Below are 22,236 nucleotides of genomic sequence, written 5' to 3'. Positions count from 1 at the left end.
AGTCACTGCACAATACTGAAGAACAAACAAGCACCACAGAACGAAGCATAACAAACTGGACATCCTGCTTATTTGAATATAGAAACCACATTGTTTTAATTTAGAGACTGTTTAGTGTCCAAACAAAGGTGGTAAATAAAAACACTTTGAGCTTTTTTTTTTTATATAATCCCCCAAAGCACATTAAACTGTATTTTTTTTTAAAAAAAACATAAAACTCGTATAGACAAAGAGTGTTGGAAATGAGCAGACATGGTTTGGGAAGCCAGAAAGCCACGGGGTGAATGATGAGTTACTCGGCAGCTGTTAAAAAGCTGAACTCTAAGCCAGCAGGAGGGAAAGCTAAGGAACGACCTGGCAAATGTGACAGAGACCCTGGCCATCACAGTTTAGCGGATCAGGTCCCTCAGGAAGAGCAGGGGAGTGGGAGCAGAGGGCAATGAGAAAAGGCAACAGTTATAACAGACAGCTTTCCTTTGTTACCTCAGCGTTATGAAGCTGTCTGACCTTGATTGGCTCACCCTGGAAGACTTTGTTTTTGAAGAAAGAAAAACAAATTCCTGTACTGGAGACACAGGAATAGGCAGAGGGGCCATAAGGCAAATGGAAGAGTTGATATCACTTAGTACTGGGACACACATCTCAACACCAAAGAAGCAGCGAAGTACCTCTCCAGACCAGCCCTCTAGCCCGAGAGAACAGCTTCTTAAAATTTTCATTTATTTTTAATTTGTTCACTTTACATCCCAATTCTGGTCCCACTCTCCCTCCCTCTTCCCCCTCCCCTGGTCCTCAGAAAGGGGGAGCCCTCTTCCCCTACCTTCTGACCCCAGCCTAGCTTTTAAAGTGCTTTTACAACATATTTTACAAGAAACTTGCCAGTCAAATTATTCTAAAGCCACCACTCAACCTCTTCCTCCTACCCTATCCTCAAGAGTCCCACTATGAGTGGCCAGTAAAGATATTTGAGGCAAACCCCAGAGTTTTCCAGCATATGAAGAAAGACTATACAGCTGTGCCTCAGGCTCAAGATGGTGGCTTCACATGGGAACAGGAACAGGTTCCATTTAAAGGCTGAAATAGACAGCACATCTACACTGCTGTCATCCTAAGGAAAGTGTAGTTAAATGGCTGTGTGGGAAGACAGAGTCACAGTTGCATAGTGACAGTAGCAGCAGCATCCTCATTACCAAAGAAAGTAATCTGACTTAACCACACCTCCAGGCAAAGAAAAACCGTGGAAGAAATGAGGAAAATTAAGGACATGTGTCAAATCTCCATAACACATCACTGAAGTAGTCAGATAAAACTATAGTTTTTGTTAAATGCCTAATTCAGTGCCCCATGCATTGGTCATTTGGACTTTTTTCTTTTTAAATATTTTTACAAATGTATTTGTTTATTATTATGTATGTACTGCTCTGCCATCCTGTATACCCACAGGTCAGAAATGGGCATCAGATCACATTATAGATGGTTGTGAGCCACCATGTGGTTGTTGGGAACTGAATTCAGGACCTCTGGAAGAGGAGCCAGTGCTCTTAATCTCTGAGCCATCTCTCCAGCCCTGGTCATTTGGACTTTTTAGCAGTTCAGCATTGCTCACACATTTCAGGGTTATAGCTCACATGGAAGGAGAAATGGCCTCTGCTGCCCCTTTGCAGATGCTGCCATAGCTCCTTTCCTGGCACAGTCTGCTACACATCCTCTTTATCGATGCCTTTAACGTGCAAAATGGAGAGGAAATCATCCATTGGCAACATTTTCAAGCTTTCATTAAATTTCTGAATTTTTTAAAGTTTTAAATTACATCCTTTGAGAGAAGGTATGAGCAATTCTCTGCAAATAGTCTGCAAAAAAAATTAAAATTAATCTTTAATAATTGAAAAGAGAAGAGGCAGATTGGAACGCTGCAAAAGCAGGAAGCTTACCTATCCATCTGGCTTAATTCGTGCCCGCCATAGCAATGAGTGAAAATTTAATATAAGCACACTTCCACAGTCAAAAATAAAAAATAAAAACAGAAACAAAAAAAAAAAAACCAGAAAAGCCAGATTAACTTGTTACCATTTAATAAATTTCAGGAATTGCCTTTGGTATTTATTCTGTAGTAGGGCTCACATGAAAGGAAAATTTACTAATACTTCCTTATTTAAACCAGCGCATAAGCTTCTTCACTGATCTCTGATTGTTGAAGGCACCAAAATAAGCTCTCTCCCCTCTGCATATTGGAAACCCGAGTTAGACAACACAGCATAAGGTGCTCATCAAAGGGGAAAACATTCTGAAGGGTCAGCCTGTGAGGGCCTTATTAATAGTCACTGGCACCATTGGGTTAAAGTGCAAATAAATTCCTGAGTCCTGCCACAAAATGGCTCCTGTGTAATCCTTACAGGAAACACGAAAACCTTATGTTCTCATCTTATCAACCTCCCAAGGGGCTCTTAAACAGATGACATGTGGCTATGGCTTGATTTAGTACATGGGATCTTAGTATTGCAAAATCGTAAGTGTCACTGAAACCAAGCAAAAGCAAGGGACACTGGTTCTCAGAGGCAGAGAAAGGGAAGAAAGCCAACCTTAAAAAATATAAGTTCACAGACATTAAGATAAAAATGGTTCTTTGTTTTGTATTAATGTAGACACTTGAATGGAGCACAGACATTCTTGGATCTATGAAGTAATTTTATTTTTTTCTACAATTAACTATACATTTTAATTGTAAGTAAAGCACAATATGATAAAAAGGTGGTGCAAATGTGATTTTTAAAAAAGTGTGTGTGACATCTTCAATACTTGGGGGTAAGTATCACTGCTTACATTTTAAAAAATCACCCTAACTTCAACAAGATGAGAATAAAATTTTTCTCTCACAGGACTGAGCAGTCAACTCAACAACTTGTTCAAAGCTCTTGCTTCTTTGAGATGCCTAGTTTACCATAATTATAATCAGACAATGGGTTCATACATACATTTCCGTTGATGGAGCTCTGACCATCCCAGCTAATTTATTCTCGGAAGTAGAAAGGACCAAGGGATGTAAATGGCCTGAATACAATAGAATCTCCAACAAAAGTTGAGTTGGATTATTCAAAGACAAGAATGGACCGTCGAGTGGACATGTGGAAGTCTATAGTCTCTCCTAGGCAATAGTTTTCTCATCTGTAACATATGGGGAGGCAGTATCTATTTTTCAAGATTGTTAAGTTTACAAATAGCATTATGTAAGTGGCTTGGTACATAATAGAGCTATATTAAATGAGACAACTTATCAAAAAGTTGAGACTTTAATAACATTAATTACTTTTATTGGATATCATAGGATCCGTTAATGAATCCTGTGTAATACCATATAATACTAGAAGAGCACAGCTCAACTCTTCCATGCTATCTTTTTCCATTACCCCTTCCTCACCCACTAGTGATGCAGTGATCAGGCATTAACAGATCTTTCCAAGTTTGGTGCTGTCCATGCAGCATCTGCAGGGAACAGCACATGAGTGCTTCCCTGATGGGACTCTGCTGTGGCAATGCCCGTGGAGAGACCTTCCTTCTTGGCAAGGACCAGTGGTAAATTTTAGTGGCCTCTGTGCTTATCACCTAGATCCTGTGTGCTACAGGCTCTCCTTGCTTTCGCTGTGCTGTTTATACACATGGCAATAGTTTCACTTTGTGGGTCTCTGGCAAGGCCAGGTCCTGTAGGCTGAAAGCCCTGGGGATGATTCTATGTGTTTCTCAATACTCTTTCAAGGGGGGAAAACCTCCCTGTCTTTATCAAACCTCCATATGTGAACATTAAACCTAGGTATTTGGGGGACACATAAGCATGTTCCTAGAGAAACAGCTGCAGTCACATTGAGTAAGCCTGTGGCAGTTGTGGGGAGCAATGAGTTCTGCTTACATAGCTATTCTGAGGAAGCTATGTCTGATCAACAGAGACTTAGAAAATGGAGAAGTTAAGTCTAAGCAGAGACTTAAACAGTGGGGAAGCTGTGTCTGATCGATAAGAGACTTCAAGCATCATTTTTAGAAAGATTAAGGTATCGGAAATTAATAGGTGCATATCAGAAAGGGTTGCTTGATGCCATGGGCACATTGCTGTCTACAGTTTAAGAAGTACTGTGACAGGAGGATGCTATTCAATGACTGGACTCATACCCACAAATGGTTAACCTGTCTCTCACCTTGCATAACTGTGTAACCACATATGCTGCCCTCTGGGTATGTGCTCACGTCCACAGGACATGCCTGGCTAGACATTTATTTTTGGCTTGCTGAAATTGTGCTTTGCAGTGCAAAATATAGTTGGGATGATTGATGCAGTGGGAGTGGGTAAGGAGGAAGGGAAGCTATAGGGGGATTTTTCGTAATGAGGGGGCTTATGCAGCACTGGTGTTAACCATTTCTTTAAATAAAATCACCACTGATCTCACTGCTCAGATGAGCAGGATTGTTAACTATGTAAATAAAGATGCCTTGAGCTATTTGGCTTGAAAGTCTACAGGTGCTCACTTTACACTGACGTCCCTTCCGTGTCTCAGGACCTGAACCCTTAAAGCTGGAGCTGGTCTCGGGCAAAAGTTCACCAACTGCTAAGGAAAACTAAGTATCCAGGAATGGTGGAAATTACCAGAAACGGGGATGTGTGCTCAGCCCACATGACCAGTTGTGAAAACCCTGGTCATGCCTTTACTCCTCACCAAAACAGTGGCCTTACTTGCTAATAGACATTTTCCCTAGTACGTACTACTCTGTTCTATAAAAATTGCAAGGTGGGGCTTTTGCTGTGATGTTTTCACAAGCACATAGCAGAATGTAAGCGTAGTGATTCCACTATTGTTTATTTCTTTACTTAGTAGATTTTTTAAAAACTGTACCAAGTCTTTCCATCACAGCATACTTGCCCCCATTAAAATGTGATTCATCTTGTTCCCCTTAAAAATTAGAGTCTATGTCCCTGTCTTTGGAACCCTGGCTGATCTTGGACATAATTAGATAAGGGATTTGATGTAATTTAGGCAAGTCTCAGTAGGACTTAAACCTCTGGCTTCATCTCCTTGCAGCATTATTCTGAGTTGACCACAGGAGGTAGTAGATATGGACAATGTGAATGGATTTTATACCCAGATGACAGCCAAGCAGGTAAGTTGGGTGACCAGTCTTGCAAGCCCAGGAAACTCTTAAACTAAATATACCTGCAGAGATAAATCCTGGTGAAGTCACCATCAACCTAAAATGTTAATAAATGACAAATCATTGGAATCGTAAGTCATTGAGATTTGAACGAATGTATTATACAATATAAAATAGTATTACTTTGTAAAGACATACATTCAAGGCTTTACTTACTACTGTCTTTGATCTTGAGTGTGTTGGAGGAGACAATCACGGTTCTAACAAGTGATGAGCTCTTAATAATTACTTGCAAAATGAAAGAATGTTTTAGTCACAAATGAACTATCTTCAAACTCAGTGAAGATCTGGGATTTATACTCTCTATCATGCAAGTCACCACCAGCATTGAGCTCAGAGCTCCATCTGTTGGCCAGTCAGATAACTGTGAGTCAACAAAGCAGGGATGAATTGACACTTTTTTTTGGTAATAATTTAATAACGTTTAAATGAGCCCCCTGTGTACCATAAAGAATAAAATGATGCTATATCATTTTCTCTATTTTTTCCTATATGATAGGATCATAGATGACATATAATATTGTTTCTTAGAAATCTACCCTAACCTGATGTGCTGCACTCAACTGTAATCCTAGCAATTGAAAGGCGAAAGCAGAAAGGTCAAGGAAAGCCGGGTACATGAGAGCATATCTCTCGTGTGTGTGTGTGTGTGTGTGTGTGTGTGTGTGTGTGTGTGTGTGTGTGTGTGTGTGTAACAGAGAGAGATAGAACTAAAACAAAAATTCAAACTTTATAGAAACCCACTTTCCAATATCCAAAGGTTTATTTCTATACTTTCTTATATTAAAAATAAAAATATCATGTGCATGGTTTACACTTTGTATCTGGTTTATATATCAAGCCCCTTGGGATTTAGATGACTCAAAGTGGATTATGAAGAAGTATGTTTTGAAAAAATCTCTTTAATTATTATAATGAAAGACCTATTGATTATTCTACAAAATAATTCCAGGCTGAAATCAGTATGCCTGTGTTCTACAGTTTAGCTTTAGCCCATCAGTTTCCTCTGTGGGTACTGTAATCAGCCAAAGTTGTCTTCTGGGAATGTCTTAGCATTGCACACAGAATCTTATCAGGCAAGTTTGTCAGAAATCACAAAGCCTTTGGGTTGGGCATAAGGTCTTGTGTAAAGGAAGATTTTCCTTTAGACTGCTAGTGTGTATTACACAATGATACAGACAGCTCTTCACCTCCACAAACCATTTGGTCCTGTGGAACCAATTCTGTAGATCTGTATCCATCTGGAATAAGCAATCAAGGATGCTTTTATGAAAAGTAACTTTATTTACTTTTTTAACTACCGTATTTCCTTTTTCTGTCTTTGTGGGTTTCTATTGCCCTTATGACTCTATGTGGCAAGAGTGCCTTTCATAAAAGGAAACTCCGGTCTGGAGGAGAAGGTGCTCAGCACAAATGCTTTATTACAAAGAGGCCTTTGAGTCAGGAGAAAGGGGGTGTGTGATGTCATTCTAGGAAGAACAAGATAAAAATTTATTGTTGGTACACATACAAGATTTGAGTACTTGAAATTGTAACCAAGGAATGTTATCCATTATCCAGAGTTCTTCCAAATAATCAAAGCTGGGAAAGAATGGGGAAAGAAGGATAGAAGAAAGGAGAGAGAAGGATAAAAAAGGGGAAAGAGAGGAAAGGAGAATAGAAAGTAGAGAGAGATTAAATATTACTGAAATATTTATGTGCTTCCATTCATCCAAAGATTCTAAAATGTATCTCCAGACCAAATAAAGTTCATGAGATGTGTTTCATAAATTTTAACCACCACAGGTTCTTTTTGGTTTTGTTTTAATTTGAGAAACATAAGCGTCTGCCAAGACTTTTCACAATGTCCTCATAACTGCCCTGGCCACCTTTATTTTCACAATATTATAGTGTATTTTGCATATACCTGTTTGGATTTGTAAAAGAAACAGAAATTTTTTAACTCTTTTTTTATTATTAATTTATTCTGGTTACATCTCAATGGTTATCCCCATCCCTTGCATCCTCACATTCTTCCCTCCCTCCCATTTTCCCCTTATTCTCTTCCTCTATGACTGTTTCTGAGGAGGATTATCTAAACTTTAAAACCCTACCCAGATCTAGCCAATGATCAGAACATTCTCCACAGTTGAGTGGAGAGTGGGATATGACTTTCTCACGTACTCTGGTGCCTCACATTTGACCACGTCCCCTGGAGGGGGAGACCTGGTGGCACTCAGAGGAAGGACAGCAAGTTACCAAGAAGAGACTTGATACCCTATGAGAAACAGAAATCTTTATCTTATCATTTATCAGCCTATAACTGGTGGAGATGGATTGTGCTTGGAGGCATATGTAGGTACCCTATTAAACCCTTAATTGACTTCCTAATGTCTTTGAATGAAAGACAAAAAGGGTTGTTTTTGTTTTTCAAAACAAAGTGTCTCTGTGTAGCCTTGGATATCCTGGACTCAATTTGTAAACCAGGCTGGGCTCAAATTTACGGAGATATGCATGCCTTTGCTTCCCCAAATTCTGGGATTGCAGGCATGCTCCACTGTGCCCCGCTGAAAAACAGAAAGTTTAACAACCCTCATAAGTTTTTTAAGCACTTAATATGTATTTGAAATACAATAAGAGCTCTGTAAAGTATACTTGTTATTATTATTACATAGGTCAAAATGTCAAGAATCTGACCTTTGCACATATTTCAGTCATTACATTAAAAGCAGTTATGGCCTTCATACTCTGAATTGTTGATGATAAAGAAATCACTGTTCCTGGTAGCTGAGAACCACATCCCAAAAGCCAGCTCAAAAACCATCACATCCATTTGCTCATTTGTTTGTAACACAAAGGAATAAACTCAAACCAAGTTAGTCGATGACTTATTTACAGCCGCGCTATTTGTTAGACGAGAAAGAAAAGCCTGGAAGCAGACTTCAATTTCTCTGACTTCCAGCCCAGTGTTTCCTGTGATCTGCTCACTCAGTGGGATCCTAGGAGAGCCAACCATCACTGCGTATATGAGTATATTAGGAGGACATGCCAGGAAATTCAGACCAAAAATGTCCAGACCAGGAAAGGATGGGAAAACACGTTTTATTGGAGCCCCCTGGCTTCCTTGAATTCCTTTCATCAGCTGCATCTGCACTTATTGGAAGGGACCACAGAGAGATTACCTATGTATGAAGATTGCTAATATGTGGTATTAAAAATTAATTCCAATTCTGAATAAATTGAACAAGAGGGGATCTTATCGGCCATCTGCTGCTAAGTTTTCTGTTGTCCTGGTTACTTACATTTGTGCTAATGAAAAATCAACCCCTGGGGCCCCAGAAATCTTTCATTTCTCTTTCTTCCCCAGACACTAGAGAGCCTTAAATTATACTTAGAGGATTATAAATTCAATTTCAGTGAGTAAGCATTAAGAGAGCAAGAGGAAGAAAGGAACCTTGACATCCTTAGAGAAGGTTCTAAGTATCCATGGCCTTGGGTTGGGGGACTGGCAGGTAACCTGTGATTTCTATGAGAGAAATGAGCTCAGACTTACACCCACATCCTGGTTTCTTTGAGTTGACTATTTCTATGACCTCAGCGGTAGTGTGTTAAGCCTTCCTCTGGCTTGGCATGAGTTTCCTCACTCCACAAACACATTCCATAACTTGTTTGCAAATCGGTGATACAGTTCTCACAAGCTACTTACAGGACAATTTTAAATTGTCTAAAACAAAAAACACTCTCCTTTTGGCTTCTCCACACACTACACAGCTAAATCAACTGTTTTCTTTTCACTATTTATTGACAAGTTGAAGAAAACTTTATCTTTAAAAAGCAATATTGGAAAGAAGACATTTCCTGTATTTTCGTTTGGTAAGTGTAAGGAGAGCTGTGATCAGCAAAGAGGATACATTAGAGATGCATACATTACTGGATCAAAGAAATATTAATATTTAATACAGAGACTTGGGCATAAAGGAATAGAAAAGCTAAAAATTTTCTTGAACAGTTCACACATTTTATCAATTTACCATATGTTTTATGTTCTTTCAGGAGCATAAAGCATGAAAACAACATCCATCATTGCAAATTCCTATCTTGTTAATGGATCATGGTTTTCCCCAAGCAGTGGGTGAACACAGCACAGTTCTGAGGTGAGCTTGCTAGTGTCTTCTTGAACATTTCCTTTGGCAGAGCACTTCAAAGGGAAGCATTCAGTGAGCGTATTTACAACATTCTTCTAGAAGTAAACCCTACCTAAAATTATGAGAATCAGGGAAAAAACAAGTTCATTTCCATCTGGCACATTGATGAGAGTAACATTTTGAAGAATCATCTCCAACATGCTTAGTAATGACTAGAAAGACTTAATTCATCTGTTCTAGAAAGTTTCTTTTCCTACTCTGGTTGAATTCTTTATGGTGAAGAGATATATTGTATTATGCTAGTCAAAGTATAATGAGTTAAAGAATTCTCTCGAAAGTAATTTGTAACAGCTCTTGTGAAATATCACACTGAGGAAAACCCTGTGAAGATGAATGAGAACAAAGCACATACCCATGTATTCTCTGACCTGGTCAGGGCACAGAACACTGCAGGCACTGTTGACTTCCCATGAGCCTCTGCTTGAACACATTCTTCTTTTCCCACAGTACAAAGGCTGGCATGAACCTGCCATGAGCAAGAAATAAAATACATCTTTAAAAAGAATTATGTGTGTGGCTATTTCCCTGAGTGTATGTCTGTGCACCCCAGTGTCCCTGCTGACTGCACTAGCTACAAGACGGCAATGGCTCCTCTAAGACTGAAGCTACAGATGAGGTGACATGTAGGTGCTGGGACCTCAGGCTGAGTCCTCTGGAAGAACAAGGAGTGCTCTTTGCAACTGGGCCATCACTGCAGCCCTAAGGATAAATATTCTAAAAATAAAAGGTTATATAAAGGGCAAAATATGTCTTTGCCTAAAAGATGCATAGAAATGTGAGAGTCCCACAAAGAATTGTTCTCCAATATTAGGTAAGAACAGTTGTTTATCAGAAAACTAACTTTTCTTTCTATTTTTCCTTCTTTGTATTTTTTAGATATTTATGAGATATTCTCATGAATTTACAAAATTACTGAAATGTCTGCTTAGAAAAGTATATTTTAAAACATGAATTAATACAAGTATAATTTTTTCTAAAAAGTCTACATTTCATGGTTTAAAAATACTTGAGGATAAAATTTTTGTTTCTACTTCTTAGTTTAAATCTAGCTTTTAAGAAAAGTAAAATACTCTGCAAACTGGTTTCTGGCCTAAAATTCTTAAGAAGAATTCTAATTTCATGTTCCTTCCTCTAACCCATATTAAGTAATATTTTATCAAATAAAAGGCATCTGTAAGTGCATTAGTAGTTAGCAGCAAAAATCAAAGTGAGTCACCGTACACAGGAAGAAAGTATGCAATCTCTGTCTATTGGAATCCACTCCTGGACCCAGTGAACCTACAGTGACTAAACCAAAATGCCACCACAAAGACAAGAAGATGATCTGGACTCCAGTTTCTCTTTGGTTCAAATCCTGAGTTGCACCTCCAGAGATGTTTTCCTTTGGAACACCATAGTGAGCCACAGATTTGCCCAAGCACTTAGACACTTCCACAGGAGCTGCAGACTGAGTGTGTGTGGTTCACGTTGTCTTGCCAAGAGCTGTCTTCAAAACCTTCACCATGTGCACTAAATGTGTCTGTTTACATTCCTGGTTGGATATATTAATGGAAAAGGAAGGGATTTCCCACGCCAGGCAAGGTAATTTCCAGATATAGCTAGGAACTTGTTCCTAGCTTTTAATTCAAACAGCATTTTCCACTACTTTCTTTACCTAGAGTTTTTTTTCCTCTGGACCATTATCTACATAAGCTGAGGCTAGGTACAAGATAAAGTGGGGGAGATCATTCTTGGTCTTCAGATGCTGCCAAGTTAAGAAGCTGTCCCATTCTAAACAGACTGACTCACGGAAACCCTTCTTGTGGAAATCAAAGAAAGGCTGGTGCCTACATTCCTCCCATACTCTCTCCTTCCTGAATGACCCTGGTTTTCTTCCACGTGGCACCTCACGGCATGTTATGCCTCCTGGCTCTATGAAGCTGGATATAAAAACACCTTCTTTTTGAGTCTTTCTGCTTCTGGGTTAGCTCACTCATTATGGACATTTCTAGTTCAATCCATTTGCACTCAGAGGAAGGATAGCAGACTACCAAGAAGAAACTTGATAACCTTGCATTATATTCAAGAGGATGAGGTCTCCCTCAGTCCCAGTCATAGGGAAGAGGAATAGGGTGAAAGCGGGAGGATCCATGGGATGGGATAGCAATTGAGATGTAATATGAATGATTTTACTTTTCAATAAATAAAAAAGGGGAAAAAAACCACCTTCTTGACACTCAATTCTATGTTTATGTCTCACTGCTCCCAGCTTTAAAAAAAATCTAGGTACAATCCTTGCTTTTCTTACAACCAGAAATATATTTATGCCTTACTGGTACAAGCACTGTCATGAGTTCTTTCTGAGTCACATGTGTAAATGCATGTCTGTAATCCCAAGAATGCGCTGACACAGGAAGAATGTTCCCGGCTTCAGCTTGGGCTCAAGACCTGCAAGATTCTGTCTCAAAACAACAAAAGAGGTCTCCCTGTTCCTCCATCTTTTCTCATACTGTTTAGAAATAATGAAGATAAAGACAACACACAGTTTTACTATATTTTATAACCAAGAAAAATGATATAAAGGCAAAATCAACATAGATCTTTTCTAGATAACTCAGTGGCTGGCAGTATCCCAAGGGAAAAAATTTATTTTGAGTATAATTATCCAGAATGGGCTTCAAAGAGTCAAAATGTAGTTTTAAATTGTGTTTCTGGAGACGAAACTGTCTGTGATCCATGTAGCCCTTTCCAGCACCCTCTGTACATTGCACAGCACTTAACTGAGTGACACACAGAAATGCACCAGCACGAAGCTCTCCACAGGTGGAAGGCTAACATGTTCACATGTCCAGAGTGATTTTCTATGCAAGAGTTACCTTTCTGAAAAGCCTTTTTCAGAAAATAAAACTTTTCCATGCAATATATTCTGACCACAGTTTTCCCTCCATTATCTCTTTCCAGATTCTCCCTACCTCCCTGCCCACGCAGTGCTCTTCTTTGGAAAACCAACAAGAAAATGAAAACACAAACAAACCAGATTAAACAAAACAAAGGAAGAAAACAAGAGAAACACATAAGCACTCAGAGACAGGTGTATGCACAAACCCCATAAGAATACAAAATCAGAAGGCACCATCCATATACAAAAGACCAGTAAGGGGTTAAAAAATGTTTCCAAACAAAAATGCTCAGATAATAATATTGAGTGTTGGCCATCCACTGCTGAGCATGGAGCCTGGGCAAGAGTTCTTGTGGGGAAAGACACAGCAACAGCATACTCTGGTGTGAGGTCTGCAGAGGTGAAAGAGGGTCCTACCTAAGAAGATGCAGATGAGCATCTGTCACTGTCAGCTGGACTTGAAGAGCTCAGCGCCAGACAAAAGACCCTGTGGTATTCAGCAGCTAAGGGAATGCTTTATCATGAGGAATCTTGAAAGAGTATCACAACTCGAACGAACTTGTCACCTGTGGGGACATTTCTTGAGGAAGATATTGACTGAGAGTTTTAATAAAGCCAAATTCTGTGCTGAGACTTTGGGAGGAGATGCAGCGAGCATAGGTAAGTAGCTAAGGCAAAGATAAAAGGAGAAAATCAGAGACATGAGAGAGAGAGAGAGAGAGAGAGAGAGAGAGAGAGAGAGAGAGAGAGAGAGAGAGAGAGAGAGAAGTGGCCATGGTTATGCTTCAGTGGCAGGAAAAATGAAGGTCATCATGAAAGAAGAGATATTTATATGGCTTCTACTGCATAGTTCTCCCAGTCTCCCATGTATCAATAAGATACCCGAACCATTATACTTTCTCTCTTACTATGACAACATACCTTTAAAAAGTTATTTATAGGAACAAAAGTCTAGACTTGCTCACATTTTAATGGCATTGCTCATTGTGCCTAGAAAGTCAAGTTGACAGCAGCTAGAATCAGCAGGTCATGTCACATGGAAAACCTGGAAGCAGTGAGTAATGGTGAGTGACTGCTACATCATACTGGTGCTTGGTTAGCTTTCCTCTGTTTCTGCAAGTCAAGGACTCGATCCAGGGAATGGTGCCACTCACAGTGGATGGGTCTTCCAACCTCAATTAAAATAATCAAGACAATTCCCCTAGAATGCCCAAGAACTAACTTATAACCCAGATAATCCTGCACAGGTATTCCTGGAGGCTTAGCTCCTCTGTTGCTCTAGAGCCTGTCAAATTGACAGTTAACATTAGCCAGTCAAAGAAGGCAAGATGCAGGCTAATGTTGCCCTAAACTATTCACAAGCATCCTAGGTGGACCAGGAGGAAACAGGTAAAAGTTCTCTTGAATATGCAAATACTTTGAGATGTATCAAGACAAGAGAACATGCCTTTCTAGGCATGGACACAGGCTCCTACTGTGGCCACATTGAGGAGCTCCTTCACAGAATCTTATCACTACAATGTATAGTGTGGCAGAGACAGAAATGGAGAAGCTACAAGCAATGCACTTGCTCCATTTAACCAAGTTTGAGAATACACTTTCAAATCCTGTCTGAGAGGCAAAACAAGACAAATAGGGGAAGAGTAGAAGGGCAGGCCGGTGCCTGCTGAATCACATGGGGAAATGACTAAGAACACAGTAGAGACAGCAACTGTCTCTCCAGTGTGAGATGAGAGACCCCAGGCTAATAAATTGAGTTTGCAAAAGAAGGACCAGGAACTGGTTCAAAAAATAAGAGTCTCCAAGCCTGCAGCACAGTCTCGCCTCCACTGAAGGTTCCAGTGGGTTCAGCTGCCTGTTGCCCTGAAACAATTGAGCAGCAGAGAGGGAAAAGGATGCTATGAGCAGCAGGCAGCCCAGGGTACAGCAAAATAAAACGTGACCACTGCATTTAATGTGACTTTCCTGGCAAGCCAGGCAACTGTTTGCTCTGTATAAAATAACGTGTGACCTCAAAGATCTATGGCCTGCACAAATGACGTTGAGAATTGATGGAGTTCAAACCCTGTATTTGGTGAGTTCAGAGCTTTAAAAAAAATGATAACCTTGACTATATCATTGTGATGACTATGTTAATTGTCCCCTTGACAAAAGCCAAAGTCTTCTGGGAGATGTCCTTTCTGAGGATGCCTGAAGATTATACTGAGTATGTAGAAAAAATATCCTAAGGGCAAACTCTACCCTTGGATAAAGGTTTGGATCTTGTGAAGAGCCAAACAAATTTAAAGGGAGGAAAGGGCCTTAACAGGTTGCTTCCTAAAAGACTGTTTCATTTGGTGTTGGCACAACAGAAGATGATTGTGGATTGAGGATGGTGCTATTCCCTCTGGGAGATTCTGGGTGTCAGGAATAGGAGATATGAACTAAGCACCAGGGGGTAATCTACTGTTCTTCCCAGGTGTACATAGTGTGACTAGCTCCTTCAAGTCCTTCTTGACTTCTTCACCATGATCACATATACCTTGAACTGTGAGCTCTTCCTTCCTTCAGTTTGCCTTGTCGGGATATTTTACCACAGTAGTCTGAGAAGAAACCAAGACAACTAAGACAACTATGCCATTTGTTTTGCTACCTGTAGCTCACACAGCTTCTCTCTTAGCCTGGCTACACCCTACATTTACAGATCTCCATGACAGAGACATCCCAAGATCCTGAAAACTCCATTGTAACCTTCACATCTGTATACACTCATCTGTCAGATGTTCCAAAGGGATTCCTACCTTATATGCCAATGTCACATAGTGCCTGGTCTCAGCTGCTCTTTGTGACCTCTTCAATATTGCACCTTCCATACCTTGAAAACGATACTACCTGGAAAATATTTATCAAATTGCAAAATCCTGCTGCCAACTTGAGTTGTAGCCTGTCCCTGTAGGCCAAGGCTATACCAGCTTCTGTGTGCTGGACCTGGGGGAACATTCTTCTAGTCAGCTACTTTTGAGTAGCAAGCAAGCTTTTTGGCTTAAGCTTTCTTCCTTTAAATTCATTTGGTTGTTAACAAGATGGAACCTCCTTCCACAGGTAGGGTTTGCCCTTGGTATGCTTTCTCCAAATCTTCCACTATTGAGCTCTTTATTAATTATAGGTCCTTGCCCAGCATGTCTCAATATCATCTTGCCGTGATATTTCCACTCCAAATAAGTCAGCCAATTCTCCTTCAAACATAATAGTTCCCAGAACACTTGTGGAATGCTCAAAGATCTAAATATAATCATGCCAAAACCATTTTCCTATGTGTAAAATGAGTGCATTAATGGTATGCATATCAGAAAGTTTAATATTGTAGTTGCATGAGAAATGCTTGGTGTTTGGCATCTACTAAATATCCAACTCATAGTAGTTGTTTGGGACCCTCATTTTTTTTTAATCTATGGGACACCTACTTCAAGATAAGAACTCTGTAATAATATTATAATACTGCTGTAACCTATAGTTTGTTTTAAATCTGCAACAAAATGCCAAAAAGGAGGACTTAATATGGTGTTTTACTGCCATATTTAAAATTGTTCGTATCTGCTTGGAATCTGCATGGTAGATAAAATTAACTTTTTCTCCCTCGGGATTAGTGCTCATAGCATCTGAAGGTCCTATGCAAACTGCCAATGGAGAAAATTAATGAAACGTCCTACCCTGTGGTAAAGCTTAAAGACACAATAAACAGCACATCAAGGTGTATCGAAGGGTGCAATAGTGGTGCTTATATTGCAGAGATAACCAATACCTGTCTAATTAAAACACAGTCAGCAGAAGGGAATTTGTGCTTAATACTGTAAATCTAGCTATCTAATTCCACATGGTGATGTTATGAATGAACCTAGAGAAAAGTCTACTATTGTCACATGCTCAAGCTAGCATAGATCACAACTGCATCCTAAATACCTATTCTTTTAGGCACAGATAAGTGCAACTGTCACTCCTCATTGAACAAGCCTCGTTTACAGCAGATACTGACCATCACAGAAATACACAAGAAGACAAAATCCAGAGAACATCTGACGTCAGTTGTCTAGCCCCAGTTTATACATCTACAAGCCCTATGCCTAAGGCTCAGGGAACATCCAAAAAAAGAGGATAGAAAGATTGTAAGAACCAGAGGACTAGAACATATGCTACCAAATAGTGTCTTCCATATATATATACATATATATGGTATTGCACCCAGGAAATTTTATCAGCATGATCACTAAATTAAGACCTGCATAATGACATCACCAGTTGACATTCCAATGTAGATGGGGGAAATAACATAAGGTTGCACTCCTAGATTATAGGACACCTGAAACATTGTACAATTACAAGTCATCATCCCTAAACACATACACATATAAGCAATACCAAATCTACTCAATAGGTTGTGTGTGTGTGTGTGTGTGTGTGTGTGTGTGTGTGTGTGTAACAATAAAAATTAAAGAAGAGGCCATGAAGTTCAGAGGGAGTGAGTGGAGGCATACAAGGGGATTTGGAGAAGAGATAGTAGGGGATGAAAATAATGTAAACAAAATGTACTAATCCCTTTCGAGAAAGGGAGGAAGGATTGTAGAATCAGTCAACTAACAGGGCTCACAGTGGTTTCAGAAACTGAAGCAATAATCAGGGAGCCTGTGTGGTCTGAGATAAGTCCTCTGCATATATTTTATGATTGAGTAGCTTAGTGTTCTTGTGGGACCACTAACAGTGGGAGTGGGGCTTGTCTCTCTCTCTCTCTCTCTCTCTCTCTCTCTCTCTCTCTCTCGTTTGCTTCTTTTTTTAATTTTATTTTATTAATTTATTCTTATTACATCTCAATGGTTATCCCATCCCTTGTATCCTCCCATTCCTCCCTCCCTCCCATTTTCCCCTTACTCCCCTCCCCTATGACTGTGACTTTGTTCTCTGACTCTTTTGGCTGCTTTTGGGACCCTTTCCCTCCTACTCTGTTGCCTCATCCAGCCTCAATATTAAGGTATGTGCTTATTTTTTATTGTTAGCTGTTATGCCGTGTTCAGTTGATATCCCTGGAAAGTCTGCATTTTTTTTTCTGAAGGGAAATGGAGGAGGAGAGGATCTGGGGGAAGAGGGGATGTCAGGGAGAGAGATGTGGGGGAGAGGGGTTTGGGGAGAAAGGTCTAGAGCAGAGAGGTGTGGGGGAGAGGGGACGTTAGGGAAGCGGGACTGGGAGGAGTGGAGGGATGGGAAACTGAAGTTGGAATGTAAAATAAAATAAAATAAATGTTTTAAAAAAATTTTCAGCTACAAACAATGAAGGACATAAAACTAGACACTGAAAGGGTGGGAAGAAAAATAAGATACATGTTCTAAATATACAATAAGCAAAACCTTTGAGAAACAGAGAAATCAAGAAAAGTTGCATTCTGAATGTGCCTCCTTTGAGTCACTAGGTAGTTTTGTTCTTCTGAGAAAGCCAAAAATTCCTGAAAATAAACCAAGAAGTTAAAAAGATAGATTGGAAAGAATCAACTATTAATTAAATAACCTTTAAAGTATTTGATTTTAATATTTAAAAAATAAGACAAATAAATTGTACAAAAATATATCTAAACTATCAAAGATTTAGAAGACGTAGCATAGCATGTGGATTTGTTGTTTCCTTTTTGTTTCCTATTCCCTTATTGTTTCCCATTTGCTGTTGTGTAGATGTATCCCTGCAATGGCTGGTTACAACCTGAAAATCACGTGTAAGTAGAGAGCTGGAAAAAGGGGTGGCCACACCTCTTCCGTGTCTAGAACATCCATGTCAGAATTTAAAAGTCATCAGGAAAAACTGAATTTGAAAACCAAAATGACAGAACATCAAGAAGTTATGAATGGAAATATCTGGGGTTATACACTGAGCAATCATGAGCTAAAATCAACCAGATTAAAGTACTGGATACGCTTTCAGAAAAAAAAAAAGTAAGTTTGCAAAGGTATATTCAAAGTTTCCAGAAATTGACCATTAACAAGACGAAAGGACCATTCGGGAGGAAATGAAGATTCGTCACAGTTTTGAATAGTTGACTTCACAACGGGAATTGTTTAAGATGAATGGTGCCTTGTTGTCTTCTGTAACGATCAGAACGTCTAGGGTGGATTTCTGTGAAAATGATACGAGCTCTAGAGTAGAGGCAGTGAAAACAAGAAGGCAGGAGGGCAGGAAAGAAAACTTTTGATGGGATCTAAATAATGATAAAAAAAATAAGACAAGACTAACACTCAAGAGAATCGTATTACCACTTCAATCAGACCCACTCTCAGTACCAGGCTTGTCCATCCCTCTCCCCTGACCTTTGGAACTCCAGACGCTACACAGAGCCCCAAGAACCTGCATACACACAGTGCACCATCATTTTCTTTTTTAAATTATTATTATAATTTATTCACATTACATCCCCAATGATATCACTTCGCTCTTGTCTTCCCGTTCCCACCCTCCCTCCTTCTTCCACCCTATATCCCTCCCCCCTAGACCTCTGACACAAGGGGACCTCCTCCCCTACCATGTGACCACAGCCTATCAGATCTTACCCTGATAGTCGGCTTCCCCTTCCACTGTGTGCATGCTGGGCCTCCCCCACCAAGGGGAAGTGAACAAACCAGGGCCACCAGAGTTCCTCTCAGGCAGTCCCCTGCCGCCCAACCCATCACATGGAGAGTAATCTAGCTCTTCATCAGTTACATCTGAACAAGGGGTCTAGGTTCTTTGCATCCACTGTCCCTGGTGGGTGCATCAGTTTGTACAGGCCCACTTGGGTCCAGATCCACCAATCTGACCATTTTCAAAGCTCAAACGCAACCTCGGAACTCTCTCCAATTAAATAACAGGATAGAGATCTTAAATTTGTTTCCTTGTTGAAATATTCTTACCGCCTTTCTCGCTCTTTCCCCCTTACTACCTACTTCCTCCCTCTCTTCCTTGTGTGTATACGTGGATGTATGTATGATGTGTGTGAATGTGTATGTGAGGTACACTGGTGCATGGTCATTACAATGCACATATGGAGATGAAAGGACAGCCTTGGGTTTCTCTTCACCTTCCATCTCTGCTTGAGGCAGGAATCTCTTAGTTGTTTGCTGTTGTGAATACCAGGCTAGCTGGCTCGGAAGAATCTAGGGCTCTTCCTGTCCCTGCCTTATATCTTTCAATAGAAGCATAGGAATTACAGATATACAGCCTCACAAGGATTTTTCATTCTGGGGGTTCAAGCTCAGGTCCACCATGGTGAGGGCTTCACCCACTGATTCTCCTACCCAGCACACCATCCTTCTATGTAGTAAATATTTTCACTTTTAAAATTCTCTTTCCCAAAATGAGCGTGGTCATAGGCACCTGTAACCTTAGCACATAGGAGACTGAGGCAAGAAGAGCAAGTTCAAGGCCACGCTCGATAACATAGCAAGGCCTTGTCTCAAAAAAGAAAATCCTACTCCATGATACACTCCTGTACTAAAATAGTGTGATTTGGAATGTTTCACTTTAGATATCTGCTGTATTTGCTATTCTAGCCAGTCTCTTAAAACCTCCTGTGAGATAAAGCAGGGTAGTTATAATTAACCTCACTCTGTAAGTGGAGAGCCAATGCATGAGATAATTAATATAATCAAGTAACTAATTTAGAGACAATCAGTAATTCAGGATTTTCTTCTCAATAGTCTATGCAATAAACAAAATACTTCAACACCTTGATCTTTTTACAAGAAAGGTGCTACGTATATTTATTTTTGTTGCATATGGAAACTTTAATTGTCTCTCAAATAGTATAAGGCAAAAGTCTAAACTAGAATTAGGAAAAATGCCTCCTATTCAAAATGCCATTGCCTTCCCCTAAAGTTTATGTGTATTCAAGGATTTTCTATAATGACTATAAAAAGTGAAGAAGCTAAACAAAACCCTAAACGGAAAAATCCCAATGTTTTGTGATCGTGCTACAACTTAACACTCAAATACTACAAATCATAAACCAAGAACTTAAATTTAGGTGTCATTTATATTGCAAATAAGCAGCTTATCATTTTTAAGACATGTTCGTAAGCATCAGGGTTTATTGAAAGGTAAACAATGGGAAATAAAAATGGAAAAAATGCAAAGTAGCTTGGAGTCCAGAAGGTGCTTACGCTTAAGTATCTGACACTGCAGTCTCCTCACGTCTCAGATCCTTAGCGAAAGGCATGCAATCAAGCCTCCATTTGGAGCTGAATGCTCCTAACTTATTAATTCTAACAGACAAGATAAGGGGAAAGAAAACCTCTGAAGCATGTAAATTCCATTGTTTCAATGTATGAGTGGGTTTTAACCCTGAAGGGTAGCTCACCAACCATTGAGGAGCTCTTGAATGCCAAAGGATGCTCTTCAGCTCCTCCTTTTGATTCCAACCTAATTATTCTGTATATGAACAACTATTACTGAAAACAGCAGTTTTATATCTCAGATCAGTCGTTCCTGATATTGGGAAGCAGCTCACTGAGAAACAATCAAGCTACAAGGTCAGAAACAACACAGACAAGAGCACATCGAGTTCAGACTGACTAAGAATATTCCACACTTTGGAATGAGGTTAATTGGAGAGCTACCCTCATTTATATTGTAGTGTTTTAGGACAATGAATAAGATGATGAAGAATCTACCATAATCTGTAGATTTTCCAATTAAGTATTTTCCAAATAATTAATGTAAAATATATTTTAATACCTTCAAACTACTTTGCTACGATGCGGGAGTTTGAATATTTTTAAAAACTGGGACCCAAACCATAAATCTTAGAGTTGACAGACCACACTTTGTGAGACCATGATGGATATCCTACACTAATTTTCCTTGGGTTTAGGAAAGTAATTAGTAAGCAAATACCTTACTATATTGAGCATAATAAGCAAACATTGCTTTTTGTTATGGTGTTTCATCACAGAGATAGTGACCCTAACTCTTAGAGGAATTAATATCAGGATTGATCAACGGTGGCTGTTACCATTCACTCTCCCTATAATACATTCCACCTGAAAAATGTGAATGTAGGCAATTACGCTGTCCTTTTTTTTTTCATGAAAGGGTTTTCAGTATTTTTCTTTCTCATTCCGTCTCAATCATGTTGTGACATCCATAAACTACCCTAAGTTCTTCAGATACGGGGATGCTGTAAGTGTGAATATCACTGTTAGTACCGTGCAATAGATCTCAGATGATGCCATGGCTAATTAGGGGAGAGAGCTGGCAAGGCGTGATGAGGAGTAACTTCGATCTCATCATCCTTACACTGTGTTGATTTTGCTGCTCTTTGATCAAGTACAAGAATATGTTGCAGAAGTCTATTCAAGCCCTTTATTTCCAACAGTGACATTCTCAAATATAATTCCAAGGAGTTCTCAGCATCTCTCAGGTCCTATTATTGATAGCAGATGAGAGGGTTTAGAGTCCACTGTGGTGTCTCTGGTCTTTGTGCTCCTCCCCTAACGGAGTGACAACTGAGTAGAAGCCACTGGGAACTCCATTGTCTGTTTCTTCAGATGCCAGGATAAAGTTTTTAGGTTTTTTGTTTTGTTTTGTTTTGTTTCTCAAAAAAATAATCTTTCTAGTTCTCAAGAAAGTAACAGTGGCTATTTTGTCTGGAATTGTTCTTAATGGTTCAACATGGGAATTGTGTGTTGTCATTTAAGGATTCCTATATGAGTAGTCTGTTAACTGCAAGTGAGTGGATCGGGCCTCGAGGACCCAGACAAAAAATGTGGAATTGGCTTCCAAATGTGAGTGGAAAGGATAGTGTGTGTTGCTTCTGTTGTTTTCTTTTTTCTTTTGGTTTTGTTGTTGTGACTTATTTGGCTTTGTTGTTGTTGTTGTTGTTATTGTTGTTGTTGTTTGATTGTTGTCTGCTTTCTAATTACACAAAGAAAGAACGAAGATACAGTTGGATGGGTGGGAAGGTAGGGAGAATCTGGGAGGTGTTGGAAAGG

Source organism: Acomys minous, assembly GCF_964271855.1.
Source record: "Acomys minous genome assembly, chromosome: 11".
Taxonomy (NCBI): domain Eukaryota; kingdom Metazoa; phylum Chordata; class Mammalia; order Rodentia; family Muridae; genus Acomys; species Acomys minous.
Note: the sequence above shows the minus strand (reverse complement) of the source record.